Raw genomic sequence first — 16253 nt, forward strand, 5'->3', positions numbered from 1 at the left:
ACGCCCATCACCATTCTCACCCATGAACAAGGTGACTGACAACCACTCTTGTTCTACAAGCATATGAGGCTTAGTGAATATCTCTTGGATTCTTTAATCGGAATCTTCGTGGTATAGGCAGGACCTGATGGCGGCATTCAAGAGAATCCGGAAGGTCTAAACCTTGTCTGTGGTATTCTGAGTAGGATTCAATGATTGAATGATTGTGACATGCTTCAAACCTGTAACCTACTGGGCGTTAGTGACAGACGCAAAAGAGGGATTCTATTCCGGTAGGGGAGGGAACCAAACCGGTGATTGGCAGTACTGTGACAGAGTGCGTGCATTAGCTTTCACTGCAAGGATAGGAGGTAGCCATTGACAACGGTGAAACCCTACACGAGCTTGCCATGGAAAGGAGTAAGAAGGATTGGATGAAGACAGTAGGAAAGCAGAGAGACGGAAGGGAAGGCATCTTCATATGCTTGTCTGAAGCTCTTACACCAATGATATACATAAGTATCTCTATCTTTATCTTTATGTTATTTTCGTTCATCATCTATACCCATTTGAGTCTGCCTGACTGAGATTTACAAGATGACCATAGCTTGCTTCATACCACCAATCTCCGTGGGATCGACCCTTACTCGCGTAAGGTATTACTTGGACGACCCAGTGCACTTGCTGGTTAGTTGTGTGAAGTTGTAGTGATCACAATTTCGCGCACCACTTGCGCGCTTTATGTTGCACTACCAATGTATGCGAATGCGCACATGCCGCGTGCGCATCCCCTAGATGATGCCACCATTTCAGCCTTTGTCCAGAGAGTTGGGCGCGCATTGAGCCCACTCTAGGCCTCCAGCCCAACCCAATGTACGCGTGCGCGCACGGTACACGCACGCGACCTTGTATAGTTTCCCCATCCACGCTTGAGCGCGCTGTACGCTCATGCGTAGGTCCTCATTTTCATCAATGTACGCAGACGCGCACAGTGCGCGCCCGCGTCGATCCGAAAAGAAGATAACCCTAGTGCGCGAAGAGCACTGCGCAGTCGCGCACCTCTCATCTCCCCTCTTCTTCCCCTTTCACCATTTCCGTCCTCTCTCTCTGTTCGGCAACCACCAGCGGCCACATTCGCCGCCACACCACTAACCCCATTCACTCCTTCTCGTTCTCCCACTCCACTCCCCTCCTCCTCTCATCTTCTCCTTCCCTCAACTCCACCTACCACCATCATCACCACCGGTACCTCCACCAACCCCATCACCGCCGGCGACTGCGCCGCCGTCGCCACCCAACCCCTCTGCCTTCCCCTCCCTCTCAACCGCACATCTCTTTTCTCCCTACCATCTTCTTCCTTTTCCTTCCGCCGCTGACAGCAACCTCCGCCGGCCACCACCATCACACGGTCATTCTCTCCCTCTCTCGCTCATCCATTCTGCCCTGTCTCTCACACACGCCGCCGTGAATACCCCTGCCCCCCCCCCCATTTTTTATTTTTGCTCTGCCCCAGGTTCCTGCTACAACTCTGCTTTCTGTTAATTTTTTGTTACTGTTAGCTACGGTTAATTTTCTGTTAGTTGGTCAGAATTGAAACGTTGCATGTTAGGATAGATAGAAATAATTGTTGTTAGGTAGCTAGGACTGGATAGAGGATTCTAGGCCTGATAAGTGCTCCGTTTGCGCATATTCGCTGTTTGTTTGCTTGGGTGTTGTATGTTGTGTTTGGATTGCTCTTTTATGCAATTTATGTTGCTGAATGCTATCCCATTGCTGTTGTGCCTAATTGATGTTGTAATCATGCTGTTTGTGCTATTTTGCTATCCGGGGACGTCCATTTTAAGCCAGGATGCTGCCCAATTTTCAAGAAATTTAATCTCATTTTGGTCTTTATTTCAATTTTGGGCTAATTTCCGCTCCCTTTTAACTTCCGGGATTTGCATTAATCATTGTGGACATGATTTCTATGTCTAGCCACAACTCCTCTTTTCTTTGAGCCTAAACTATCATCATTTCCAACTTACTAAATTCTTTAACCATTTAACTTTTACTCACATTTAACCCTCTTTAACCATTCTCTCAAGGGTTTGATGATTTCATTGCTTAATGAATAAGAGTTGTTGACTTTAGTTACCATGGCATTGATGATTTCCTTTCAATTCATTGCACCCCGTTGCAATTTCATTTTCATCATCAATAATTACACCTCATCGTATGCATTTTGTGAATCCTTTTTGTTAGGCGAGCTTTCCTGCATCATAACAATAAATATCAATCTCACTTCTTACCCTCTAACTTGTTTAACCTACTCACTTCATTTTTCTTTACTCGACTCATTAACCATTCTTTTGAGTTATGATGCTGAACATGCCTATTCTTTAAGAATTGTGTACATTGTTGGATTGATTTCTTGGTTTATGTTTCCACTTATGCTTATTTGCACACCAAGCTTTCAATACACATCATGATTGCTCGCCATCCATCTTACATCTTGAAGTTGCTTTTAATTGCTATATGCTACATGCTTAATTGCTGTCATATTTGTCTTTTTCAGGATGTCGAATAAAGGAAAAGCTATAGCCACTACCTCCAAGAAAAGAAAATATTTTACCCCCTCTATTCCCTCCATTTACAAGAACTATGCTAAGAATTCTTTGAATGATGAAGAAAAGGAAAATCAGTTGCTACCTTCTACCGATCCAACCAAGTTTCCCAATCTTTATTGTGAGCTCCGCTTGTCTAAGTATCGGACGACGAAATTAAATACTGAGAAGAAACTTGTCCTTCCCAATGATGTGAGACGGTTAATTACTAGTCGGATCCTAGAGTTGGGTTTGGATTTTGTTGACAGAGATTTGGGGGACATCAACATTTCTTGGGTGAGGGAGTTTTATTGCAACTTCTTCCGTCCTACCCTGGATACAGTTCAGTTGAGGGGTAGAGAGGTTATGATCACTGAGACTGCTATAGAGGAGGCATTGCAGTGCCGACATCTTCCTGATGGCACCTACGCTCATCAGCAGGCTGAGGTAGCTATTCACAGCATGACCTTTGACTATGAGGCGCTTAGGCGCGTGATTGGTTTGCCAGATGCCGCTTGGGTCATGGATGCAAACAACACTAAGCCTAAAGGGATGCTCTTTGCTCATCTGACTAGAGAGGCCAAGACTTGGCAGATGATATTTGCCCATTATGTCTTACCCACCACTCACTTCTCTGAGATCCCTATGGAGATGCTACTTCTGATTGGGTGTGTTATGAAGGGGAAGGAGGTCTATTTTCCTCGATTGATCCGACAGTGTATGTGGCGAGCACATATTCGTGGCCTCCTTCCATTCCTTACCTTGGTTACCAGCATGGCCGCCTTAGCTGAGGTCCCCTGGTCAGATGATGATATGACACCACCACCGCCAGATGATGACGACAAGGAGGTTACTATTTCTTGGGGTGGTTGGGTGCACGAGAAGCCCCCAGCTAGACGCCGATCTAGGGCTAGAGCAGTGGTAGGGACAGCCGGACCTCCAGCAGCTCTGTCCTCTTCTACAGCAGCAGCTCCATCCTCTTCAGCTCCTTCTTCAGCACCTGAGCCGACTTACCTACTGGTCCAGTGTCTGTTTCGGTTCTTAGAGCGCGAGAGGCGCCATGTCAGGCGCCGACTGGATCGGATGGATCAGGCACTCATCTCCCTTGGCGCTGAGTTACCTCCACTTCCAGACTCTCCGGCCTCCGATGAGCAGGATCATCAGGAGGAGGATGCTGATGAGCCGATGACAAACCCCAATTTGACGGTTTATCTTGTATTGAATTTAGAGTATTTTGATGACCTTTACCCACATTTATTCAATGAAATAGCATGGTTTTATAACTTCTCCTTTAATTGTGCTTAAGAGTGAAAACATGCTTTTTAGGTCTTAAAATAGTTAAATTTAATTCACCTTGATTCCATTAGATGCCTTGATATGTTTGTTAAGTGATTTAAGGTTTAGGAGGCAAAGATTGGATCAAGGGAATGAAGAAAGAAAGCATGAAAAGTTGGAGAACTCATGAAGAAATGAAAGAACCGGAAAGCTGTCAAGCCGATCTCTTCGCACTTAAATGACCATAACTTGAGCTACAGAGGTCCAAATGATGCGGTTCCAGTTGGGTTGGAAAGCTAACATCCGGGGCTTCGAAACGATATAAGATTTGCCATAGTTGCTACACGTATGGTGGCGCGCACGCGCATAGTACGCGCATGCACCGTTGCTGCCACCTGGTTCACTTAAAGCAAAACGTGGCCAGCGAATTCTAAAGCCTTGTGGGCCCAATCCAACTCATTTCTGATGCTATTTAACCCAAGAAATAAAGAGGGAAACACATTTTAGTTACCATTAGTCATAGTTTAGTTTTAGAAGTAGTTAGAACTAGTTTCTAGAGAGAGAAGCTCTCACTTCTCTCTAGAATTAGGATTAGGATTAGGTTTAGTTCTTAGATCTAGATTTAGATTCATCTTCTTCTACTTCTATCTTCTCAATTCCTTGTAGTTACATTCATTCTTCTCCTACTCTTTTGGTGTAATCTCTTTTATGTTGTTCTTATATTTTGTTGTAGATCTAGTATTGTTCCTTCTACTTTCTTTCAATTCAATTCAAGGTAATTCATAATAATTGTGTTTCTTTTGATTGTTGTTGTTAATTTCTTTCAATAATTGTTGTTAGATTCTCTTCTTGTTGTCAATTTGCTTTGCTTTTCTTTTGTGCCTTCCAAGTGTTTGATGAAATGCTTGGTTGGATTTTAGTGTAGGTTTTGTTCCTCTTGGCCTAGGTAGAGTAATTAATGACTCTTGAGTTATCTAATTCTTTTGTTGGTTGATAATTAGAAGTTGCTAATTGATTTGAATGCCTCTAAAGCTAGTCTTTCCTTTAGGAGTTGATTAGGACTTGAGGAATCAAATTGATTCATCCACTTGACTTTCCTCCATGGTTAGAGGTTAACTAAGTGGGAGCAATACACAATCCTCATCACAATTGAGAAGGATAACTAGGATAGGACTTCTAGTTCTCATACCTTGCCAAGAGCTTTATTAGTTGTTAGTTTATTTCCTTTGCCATTTATAATTCTTGTCTATAATCCCAAAAACCCCAAAATAACTCACAACCAATAACAAGGCACTTTATTGTAAATCCTAGGGAGAACGACCCGAGGTTTAAATACTTCGGTTTATAGATTTTAGGGGTTTGTACTTGTGACAAACAAATTTTTGCATGAAAGGATTATTGTTGGTTTAGAAACTATACTTCAACGAGATTTCATTTGTGAAATTCTAAACCGTCAAAAATCTAATCATCAAAATGGCGCCGTTGCCGGGGATTTGCAAAGGTGTTATGTTATTGGTTATTGTACATATGTGAATATTGTGAATAGGTTTATCTTTTGTTTGTTTCTTAATTTTTGTTAGTTTTATTTTGTTCTCTCGTTATGAATTCTCACTTTGGCTTTGAGTTTGGTTCTAATTGTGTTGTAGGAAATGTGGACTTTAATGGCAACATGTACCATGGATGGAACCAACAAAGATGGGAGGAGTCTCAAGGAATTGATCACTCCTATTGGCAACAACCTCCGGATACTTATAGGTATAATTCCCATCCTAATGCATGTCAATTTAACGGCTATGATGACTCTTTTTGTGACACTCAACAACAACAATCATATGCCTATGAATCTCATCCTCAACATGAACCTCAACCATTCTCACAAGCCTTTCATTACCAAACACCGCCCTATGATCCATATCCATCATATGACCAAACCCCCATACCATACTTTTATGACCATTATGAGCAAGAACCCTTAGAACCACCACAACCCTATCAAGATTACTCCCAAGAACCACCTCAATACACACAATCTCCACAACCTTACCAAGAAGAACCACCTTCCTATTATGAACCCTCTCTCCAAAATAATGAACCCTCCTACTCACCCCAAGCCCCAATAGACGATCCTCTCACTTTGTTACTTCAAGGACAAGAAGCCATGAAGCGGGATACACTTGAGTTTGTGACCAATTTGACCAAGGTGGTGCACACTTTAGCCCACCAATGCTTGAATACTCAAGGTACTTCTGTGACCACATGTGAAAAGTCAAAAGAAGAGCAAAGCATGAAGGAGAAATTGGAAAATTCGGTGGAAAAGGAGGAATCGAGTTTTGTGTTAGAACAGTTGGAGAAGCCTATGATCATTGAAGAAAAGGAAGAGGTGGTTGAAGATTTAGGAGATGTTGAAAGTCCAAGGGAATGTAGCATCATGGAGCACCTTTCCAAGAAGCTTGATATCGATGTTGAGGAGGGTGCGCAACCTCCAAGGCATATCATCGTTGGAGACTTGGAAGAGGCTTATCAAGAGATGGATTCAATCATGGATGAATTTCTCTCTACAATGGAATCCTCTCCCATTGGACATGGAGTTGAAATTATAGAAGAGTGTGCACAACCTCCCATACCCTTGGTGAACAATGAAGAAGAGAGTGAATCAAAAGAGAGCTACCAAGAGGAAAAAGTTGGCATGGTGTATATTGAAATTGAAGAATATGAAGAGGTTGATCAAGAGATGAATTTACTCATCAATGAATTCCTCTCAAAAATTGAATCACCTCCCATTGGGCAAGATAAAGTTCTTGAAGACAACACCAGGCCAAGTAAAAGGAAAGAGGTGGACATACACAAAGAAGAGTACAAGGAAGTAGACCTTGCATTGTCTAAGTGTGGGGAGGTCTCCCTTCCCAAGTCACCATCCAACACAACATTCAAGTGGGTAAAATTCTTATCCCTAAGCTTTACTTTCTCACTTGAATATGGTTTAATTGAAAATGATGGTCAACTTAGAGCTCTTTGTGGAGTTAAGAGTAGGAAAGAATTGTGTAGTGGTTGGAAACGTCATTTTAAGCTCATGACGGTTGTAAGCCCAAAATTCAAGAGCAATGGTTGGTGTGGAACCAAATGGCATAGGTCTAGGAGGTTGTTTGGAAGCTTCTTTGAGAATTCCAAGGCCATACCACCCGGATGGAATAATGACGATCAATCTAAGGACGGGTGTCAAAACAAAGTGTGGGATCCCGAATCGCACAATGAAAATCAAATTTGGGAGCTCATGGTTTGTGGAGAACTCCATCAAAGCTTGAAGATATTGAAATTGAAGAATGGAGCTTATTGGAGATTCAAGCATTGGTGGGAGTTCCAAGATGAATACAAGTACAAGCCACCTTGATAAGAAGCTCCCCATAAGTCCAACTTAAGGACAATAAATAAAAGTGCTAGGTGGGAGACACCCCACCATGGTAAACTCTTTCCATACTCTTTTAGTTTGTTAATAAGTGAATTGAGTTGCCATTGTAGGTAGATTCTCATTTTCATTTTTATCTTTTGTAAATATTGGTAGAATTAGTTTAATTTCTTGTTTTTGTTGTTTTATTGAGTTTAGTTAGTAGTATAGTATGTTGAATAAGGTTTTAGGGTGTTTTGGTAGCTATTTGGAGGATTGAAAGGCTTGGATTGGTGTAAAAACTTAGAAAAATATTTTTTTGAAAAACAGAACACCATCCACGCGTGCGCGCACCTAACGCGTACGCGCACCTGAGCATTTTTTTGACCATCCATGTGGACGCGTACTGTACGCGTACGCGTGGATGCAAAAAAATTTGACCCCAGCCAAAAACTCGAGAGTCAGGCCTACACTGTGCGAACATTGGGCCTAGGGCACAAGTCTATGCACGCGTGCGCGCACTTGGCGCGTACGCGCACATGATCTTAAATTCGCAATGCACGCGCACGCACACTGTGCGCGCGCGCGTCGATTGCTCAATCTGCACCCCCGGTACTTTTACCCGAGAGTTGTGCCAGACTTGAGCCGACATTATGCCTCCGGCCTAACTCGATGCACGCGTGCGCGCACCTGGCGCGTACGCGTCCTTCAACCAATATGCCCATTGACGCGTAAACGTGCATGACGCGCACGCGTCGGTAAAAAAAAAAAAGAGTTTTTTTCTCCCCTTCCATTTTCTTTTGCTTATCACATTCACATACTTCTACTCTTCCCATTTTCATTTAGTTTTTGTAGCATGTTTTCGTTTTTTTTTTTTTAAGTCATTTCAATAATGGTGTTGAAGTCTTATACTCAATTATTGAGACTCTCTTGCTTTATCTTGGTGCTTTGTGACCTGTTTAACATTAATTGAAATGTTTTGTTCCACACACAAGGTAGTGCTTTAGTCCTTCCTAACTCATTATCCTTTGTTTTTGTGCTTCATCATCATTGAGTTAGGTTGGGACCAAATGCCCTCATGCTTATCACTAATCTTGTTTGTGTCAATTCTTATTTGATCTTGATGCTCAATATGTTTTTCATGCTTTAACTTTACTCTTGCATCAAGTATCATTGATATGCCATTTTCTCTTATTGTTTCCTCCTCTACATGTTGTAGCTACCATGTAGTAGAGAACCATACCTTTATTTTGCATTAGCCCCCGCCTATGTTCTATTTGCTTTGATATCTTTGTTATAGGCCTAATATTCCTTTCCTTTTCTATCCTTTTAGGTTGGCCACCAAGGAGGGAGAAAGGAAAAGCTTTCAAAGGGGGCAACAAACAAGTCATCCGCACAACCTTTTGAAGGAGCTCATCAATTGTAGCAACCCGTCCACCCTGCTCTTCTTTGCATGCACCGAGGACGGTGCAATCTTCAAGTGTGGGGAGGTCGTCCGACCGATCTCCGTGGGTAACAATTTCCTTTTCAACACTAATGTTAGTTAGTTGTTGCATTTGCATGATAGGTTGCATGTTAGTTAGAATTTGTACATATTTTACTACCTTCTTCTTATTAGGACTACTTGGTTATGGTGATAATTTCTTTCCCAAGAAACCATTTTAGGGCAACCTACCAATTTGAAAAGTTTTTGTTGAACTTGCTTGAAAGAATGTATTTTGGAACATGGTTTTGAGCTAAGAACACAAGCAAGTGAGATTTGAGCCTAATGATGTGGTTACATCTTATAACCACTTATTCTTCCTTCTTGTGTGCATTATTCTCTTCCTATGACTGTAATCTTTGATTTGTTTGATTCTTTATGTCCATTATTTTGTGTATTCATGCATTTATATGATTGAGGCCATCATTTCATTAGCTCACTTACCCAAATGGCCTTACCTTTTATCCTCCATTGTTAGCCAAATTTGAGCCTACGATTAACCTACTTTGTTCTTAATTTAGCACATTACAAGTCTCAAAGCGAAAAACAATAAGTGTCCTTAATTTGGATCTTTGATTAGCTTAGGCTAGTGTGTGTGAGTATCATTCAAGTGTGGGAATCTTGGGACATTGGGGGAATAAAAGGGTAGTTTTGTATTTTTGTTGTAAATATTGGGAATTGGGTACATGCTCGTGTATTGATCAAATGTATAGACCTTATGCATTGATGCTCTTGTATATAAAAAAAATGAGAAAAAAAACAAAAGAAAAAGAAAAGAAAAATAATATGGAAAAGAAAAAAATATAGAAAAAAAATAGAAAAGAAAGAAAAAGAAAAACAATAAAAAAGGGACAAAATGCCCCAAAGTAAAGCTCAAATAAAAGTCAATGCATATGTGTTGTGAAATGAAAAGAGAATGCATGAGTATGTGGAAAAATGAAGAATGGGTAGTTAGGTTAGAATATAGGATGTCATAGGTTAGGTGGGAAGTCTAAGCCTATCAAAGATTCAAACTTCAAGCTCACTTGACCAAATATGCATCCTACCTTAACCCTAGCCCCATTACAACCTAAAGAAAAGACCTCATGATAATTGTATATGTGCATTGAATAATTGTTGATTGTTAGATGAAAAACAAATCTTGGAAAGCATGATTAGGGGAGAATTGAGTGAATCAACCCCAAACACCGAGTGACTAGAGTGCAAACACTTCCGGTGAAAGTTCGATACTCAATTCCTTGATTCCCGGCTTTCACGAGCGTTCTTCTTGCAAATCTATGTGAACTTCATGTTTATACTTCAATTGGTAGGACTCATGAATCGTTATATGATCTTAAACCCTACTTGTGCATGTATGTCTTGGAGATCGATTTGTTTTTAACCAAGTAGGTAGAATCATTTTGCATATAGTTTCTTTGCTTTGAATAAGTGTCATATCCCTTATTTCATTCTTGGTTTAGCATGAGGACATGCTAAGGTTTAAGTGTGGGGAGGTTGACAAACCCCAATTTGACGGTTTATCTTGTATTGAATTTAGAGTATTTTGATGACCTTTACCCACATTTATTCAATGAAATAGCATGGTTTTATAACTTCTCCTTTAATTGTGCTTAAGAGTGAAAACATGCTTTTTAGGTCTTAAAATAGTTAAATTTAATTCACCTTGATTCCATTAGATGCCTTGATATGTTTGTTAAGTGATTTAAGGTTTAGGAGGCAAATATTGGATCAAGGGAATGAAGAAAGAAAGCATGAAAAGTTGGAAAACTCATGAAGAAATGAAAGAACCGGAAAGCTGTCAAGCCGACCTCTTCGCACTTAAATGACCATAACTTGAGCTACAGAGGTCCAAATGATGCGGTTCTAGTTGGGTTGGAAAGCTAACATCCGGGGCTTCGAAACGATATAAGATTTGCCAAAGTTGCTACACGTATGGTGGCGCGAACGCGCATAGTATGCGCACGCACCGTTGCTGCCACCTGGTTCACTAAAGCAAAACGTGGCCAGCGAATTCTAAAGCCTTGTGGGCCCAATCCAACTCATTTCTGATGCTATTTAATCCAAGAAATAAAGAGAGAAACACATTTTAGTTACCATTAGTCATAGTTTAGTTTTAGAAGTAGTTAGAACTAGTTTCTAGAGAGAGAAGCTCTCACTTCTCTCTAGAATTAGGATTAGGATTAGGTTTAGTTCTTAGATCTAGATTTAGATTCATCTTCTTCTACTTCTATCTTCTCAATTCCTTGTAGTTATATTCATTCTTCTCCTACTCTTTTGGTGTAATCTCTTTTATGTTGTTCTTATATTTTGTTGTAGATCTAGTATTGTTCCTTCTACTTTCTTTCAATTCAATTCAAGGTAATTCATAATAATTGTGTTTCTTTTGATTGTTGTTGTTAATTTCTTTCAATAATTGTTGTTAGATTCTCTTCTTGTTGTCAATTTGCTTTGCTTTTCTTTTGTGCCTTCCAAGTGTTTGATGAAATGCTTGGTTGGATTTTAGTGTAGGTTTTGTTCCTCTTGGCCTAGGTAGAGTAATTAGTGACTCTTGAGTTATCTAATTCTTTTGTTGGTTGATAATTAGAAGTTGCTAATTGATTTGAATGCCTCTAAAGCTAGTCTTTCCTTTAGGAGTTGATTAGGACTTGAGGAATCAAATTGATTCATCCACTTGATTTTCCTCCATGGTTAGAGGTTAACTAAATGGGAGCAATACACAATCCTCATCACAATTGAGAAGGATAACTAGGATAGGACTTCTAGTTCTCATACCTTGTCAAGAGCTTTGTTAGTTGTTAGTTTATTTCCTTTGCCATTTATAATTCTTGTCTATAATCCCAAAAACCCCAAAATAACTCACAACCAATAACAAGGCACTTTATTATAAATCCTAGGGAGAACGACCCGAGGTTTAAATACTTCGGTTTATAGATTTTAGGGGTTTGTACTTGTGACAAACAAATTTTTGCATGAAAGGATTATTGTTGGTTTAGAAAATATACTTCAACGAGATTTCATTTGTGAAATTCTAAACCGTCAAATATCTAATCATCAGCGACTCAGCAGGATGCACCTCCAGCTGCTCCTGACACCTGATGAGCGGATAATTTATACGCTTTTTGGCATTATTTTTAGGTAGTTTTTAGTAAGTTCAAGCTACTTTTAGGGATGTTTTCATTAGTTTTTATGTTAAATTCACATTTTTGGACTTTACTATGAGTTTGTGTGTTTTTCTGTAATTTCAGGTAATTTCTGGCTGAAATTGAGGGACTTGAGCAAAACTCTGAAAGAAGGCTGACAAAAGAACTGCTGATGCTGTTGGAATCTGACCTCCCTGCACTCAAAATGGATTTTCTGGAGCTACAAAACTCCAAATGGCGCGTTCTCAACGGCGTTGGAAAGTAGACATCCAGAGCTTTCCAGCAATATATAATAGTCTATACTTTATTCGGAAATTGACGACGTAACTTGGCGTTGAACGCCAAGTACATGCTGCTGTCTGGAGTTAAACGCCAGAAACACGTCATGATCCGGAGTTGAACGCCCAAAACACGTTATAACTTGGCGTTCAACTCCAAGAAAAGCCTCAGCTCGTGGATAGATCAAGCTCAGCCCAAGCATACACCAAGTGGGCCCCGGAAGTGGATTTATGCATCAATTACTTACTCATGTAAACCCTAGTAGCTAGTCTAGTATAAATAGGATAAGTTACTATTGTATTAGACGTCTGATCTTTTGACAGTTTAGTCTTTTGACTGTCTAGTCTCTTGACCATTCGGTCTTGTGACCACATGGGGGCTGGCCATTCGGCCATGCCTGAACCTTTCACTTATGTATTTTCAACGGTGGAGTTTCTGCACACCATAGATTAAAGGTGTGGAGCTCTGCTGTACCTCAAGTTTCAATACAATTATTATTACTTTCTATTCAATTCTCTTTTATTCTTATTCCAAGATATACGTTGCACAAAACTTTGATGAATGTGATGATCCGTGACACTCATCATCATTCTCACCTATGAACGCGCGTGACTGACAACCACTTCCGTTCTACTCTAGGCCGGGCGCATATCTCTTAGATTCCCCAACAGAATCTTCGTGGTATAAGCTAGATAGATGGCAGCATTCATGGGGATCCAGAAAGTCTAACCTTGTCTGTGGTATTCCGAGTAGGATCCTGGGAATCCGAAAAGTCTAACCTTGTCCGTGGTATTCCGAGTAGGATTCTGGTATTGAATGACTGTGACGAGCTTCAAACTCCTGAAGGCTGGGCGTGATGACAAACGCAAAAGAATCAAGGGATTCTACTCCAGCCTGATTGAGAACCGACAGATGATTAGCCGTGCTGTGACAGAGCATTTGAACCATTTTCACTGAGAGGATGGGATGTAGCTATCAACAAGGGTGATGCCTCCAGACGATTAGCCGTGCAGTGACAGCGCATAGGACCATTTTCCCGAGAGGATTGAAAGTAGCCATTGATGATGGTGATGCCCTACATACAGCTTGCCATGGAAAGGAGTAAGAAGGATTGGATGAATGTAATGAGAAAGTAGAGATTCAAGAGGAGCACAGCATCTCTATATGCCTATCTGAAATTCCCACTATTAATTTACATAAGTATTTCTATCCCTTTTTATTTTATTTATCTTTTAAATATCTAATCCAATTACATTTGACCCTATGAATCCACTTAACTGAGATCTACAAGGTGACCATAGCTTGCTTCATACCAACAATCTCTGTGGGATCGACCCTTACTCACGTAAGGTATTACTTGGATGACCCAGTACACTTGCTGGTTAAGTTGAACGGAGTTGTGGAAAGAAAGTGCTGAGTTAGTTTTTAGGCACCTGCCAAAGAGCCATTATTGTTGATCACAATTTCGTCCACCAAGTTTTTGGCGCCGTTGCCGGGGATTGTTCGAGTATGGACAACTGACGGTTCATCTTGTTGCTCAAATTAGGTAATTTTCTTTTCAAAAATCTTTTTCAAAATTTTTCTTTTATTTTTTGTTTTTCCAAACTTTATTTTTGAAAAAAAAATAATAATAAAAATCCAAAAAAATTAGAAAATCATAAAAATCAAAAATACTTTGTGTTTCTTGTTTGAGTCTTGAGTCAACTTTTAAGTTTGGTGTCAATTGCATGCTTTAAAAATTTTTCTTGCATTTTTCAAAAATTCATGCATTCATAGTGTTCTTCATGATCTTCAAGTTGTTCTTGATAAGTCCTCTTGTTTGATCTTGATGATTTCTTGTTTTGTGTTGTTTGTTGTTTTTCATATGCATTTTTCGTTTGTTAGAGTCCATGCATTAAAAATTTCTAAGTTTGGTGTCTTGCATGTTTTCTTTGCATTAAAATTTTTCAAAAATATGTTCTTGATGTTCATCATGATCTTCAAAGTGTTCTTGGTGTTCATCTTGACATTCATAGTGTTCTTGCATGCATCATGTGTTTTGATCCAAAATTTTTATGTTTTGGGTCATAATTGTGTTTTTCTCTCTCATAATTAAAATATTCAAAAATAAAAAATATATCTTTTCCTTTTTTCTCTCTAAATTTTTGAAATTTTGGGTTGACTTGGTCAAAATTTTTTAAAATTAGTTGTTTCTTACAAGTCAAGTCAAAATTTCAATTTTAAAAATCTTATCTTTTCAAAATCTTTTTCAAAAATTATATCTTTTTCATTTTTTCTATTTTTCGAAAATTTCAAAAAAATCTTTTTCAAAATATTTTCAAAATCTTTTTCTTATCTTTATATCATATTTTCGAAAATTCACTAATAATTAATGTGATTGATTCAAAAATTTGAAGTTTGTTACTTTCTTGTTAAGAAAGGTTCAATCTTTAAGTTCTAGAATCTTATCTTTTAGTTTCTTGTTAGTAATTAATTTTAATTTAAAAATTAAATCTTTTTCAAACATATCTTATCTTATCTTTTATATCTTATCTTTCTCAAAAAATTTATCTTTTTCAAAATTTTGATTTCAAAATATCTTATCTAACTACTTATCTTCTTATCTTTTCAAATTTGATTTTAATATCTTTTTCAACTACTTCTTTGACTTTTTGTTTGTTTCTTATCTTTTTCAAAATCACCTAACTACTTTTTCCTCTTCAATTTTCGAAAATATCTCACCCTTTTTCAAAATTCTTTTTAATTAATTAATTAGTTTTAATTTAAATTTAATCTTATCTCTTATCTCTAATTTTCGAAAATTACTAAACCCTTTTTAAAATTATTTTCGAATTTCCTATCCATTCTCACTTATTTTATTTAATTATTTAATTACTAACACTTCTCTTCACCTCTCTCCATCTAAATATCCGAACCCACTCTTCTACATTCTTCTCCCCTTTCTTCTTCTACTAACATAAAGGAATCTCTATACTGTGACATAGAGGATTCCTCTTCTTTTCTTATTTTCTTCTCTTTCATATGAGCAGGAACAAGGAAAAAGGCACTCTTGTTGAAATTGATCCAGAACCTGAAAGGACTCTGAAGAGAAAATTAAGAGAAGTTAAGTTACGACAATCTAAAGGTAACCTTTCAGAAACATTAGAACAAGAGAAGGAGATGGCAGTCGAAAATAATAATAATGCAAGGAGAATGCTTGGAGACTTCACAAAGCCAACGTCCAAATTTGATGGAAGAAGCATCTCCATTCCTGCCATTGGAGCCAACAACTTTGAGCTGAAACCTCAGCTAGTTGCCTTAATGCAACAAAACTGCAAGTTTTATGGACTTCCATCTGAAGATCCTTATCAGTTTTTAACTGAGTTCTTGCAGATCTGTGAGACTGTAAAGACGAATAGAGTTGATCCTGAAGTCTACAGACTCATGCTTTTCCCTTTTGCTGTAAGAGACAGAGCTAGAATATGGTTGGATTCACAACCCAAGGATAGCCTGGACTCCTGGGATAAGCTGGTCACTGCCTTCTTGGATAAATTCTTTCCTCCTCAAAAGCTGAGCAAGCTGAGAGTGGATGTTCAAACCTTCAAACAAAAAGATGGTGAATCCCTTTATGAAGCTTGGGAAAGATACAAACAGCTGACCAAAAGGTGCCCATCTGACATGTTTTCAGAATGGACCATATTAGATATATTCTATTATGGTCTATCTGAATTTTCGAAAATGTCATTGGACCATTCTGCAGGTGGATCTATTCACCTAAAGAAAACGCCTGAAGAGGCTCAAGAACTCATTGACATGGTTGCAAACAACCAATTCAGGTACACTTCTGAGAGGAATTCCGTGAATAATGGGATACCTCAGAAGAAAGGAGTTCTTGAAATTAATGCTCTGAATGCCATATTGGCTCAGAACAAAGTGTTGACTCAACAGGTCAACATGATCTCTCAAAATCTGAATGGATGGCAACATGCATCCAACAGTACTAAAGAGGCAACTTCTGAAGAAGCTTATGATCCTGAGAACCCTGCCATGGCAGAGGTTAATTACATGGGTGAACCTTATGGAAACACCTATAACTCATCATGGAGAAATCATCCAAATTTCTCATGGAAGGATCAACAAAAGCCTCAACAAGG

Source organism: Arachis stenosperma, chromosome 4 (assembly GCF_014773155.1).
Source record: "Arachis stenosperma cultivar V10309 chromosome 4, arast.V10309.gnm1.PFL2, whole genome shotgun sequence".
NCBI lineage: Eukaryota > Viridiplantae > Streptophyta > Magnoliopsida > Fabales > Fabaceae > Arachis > Arachis stenosperma.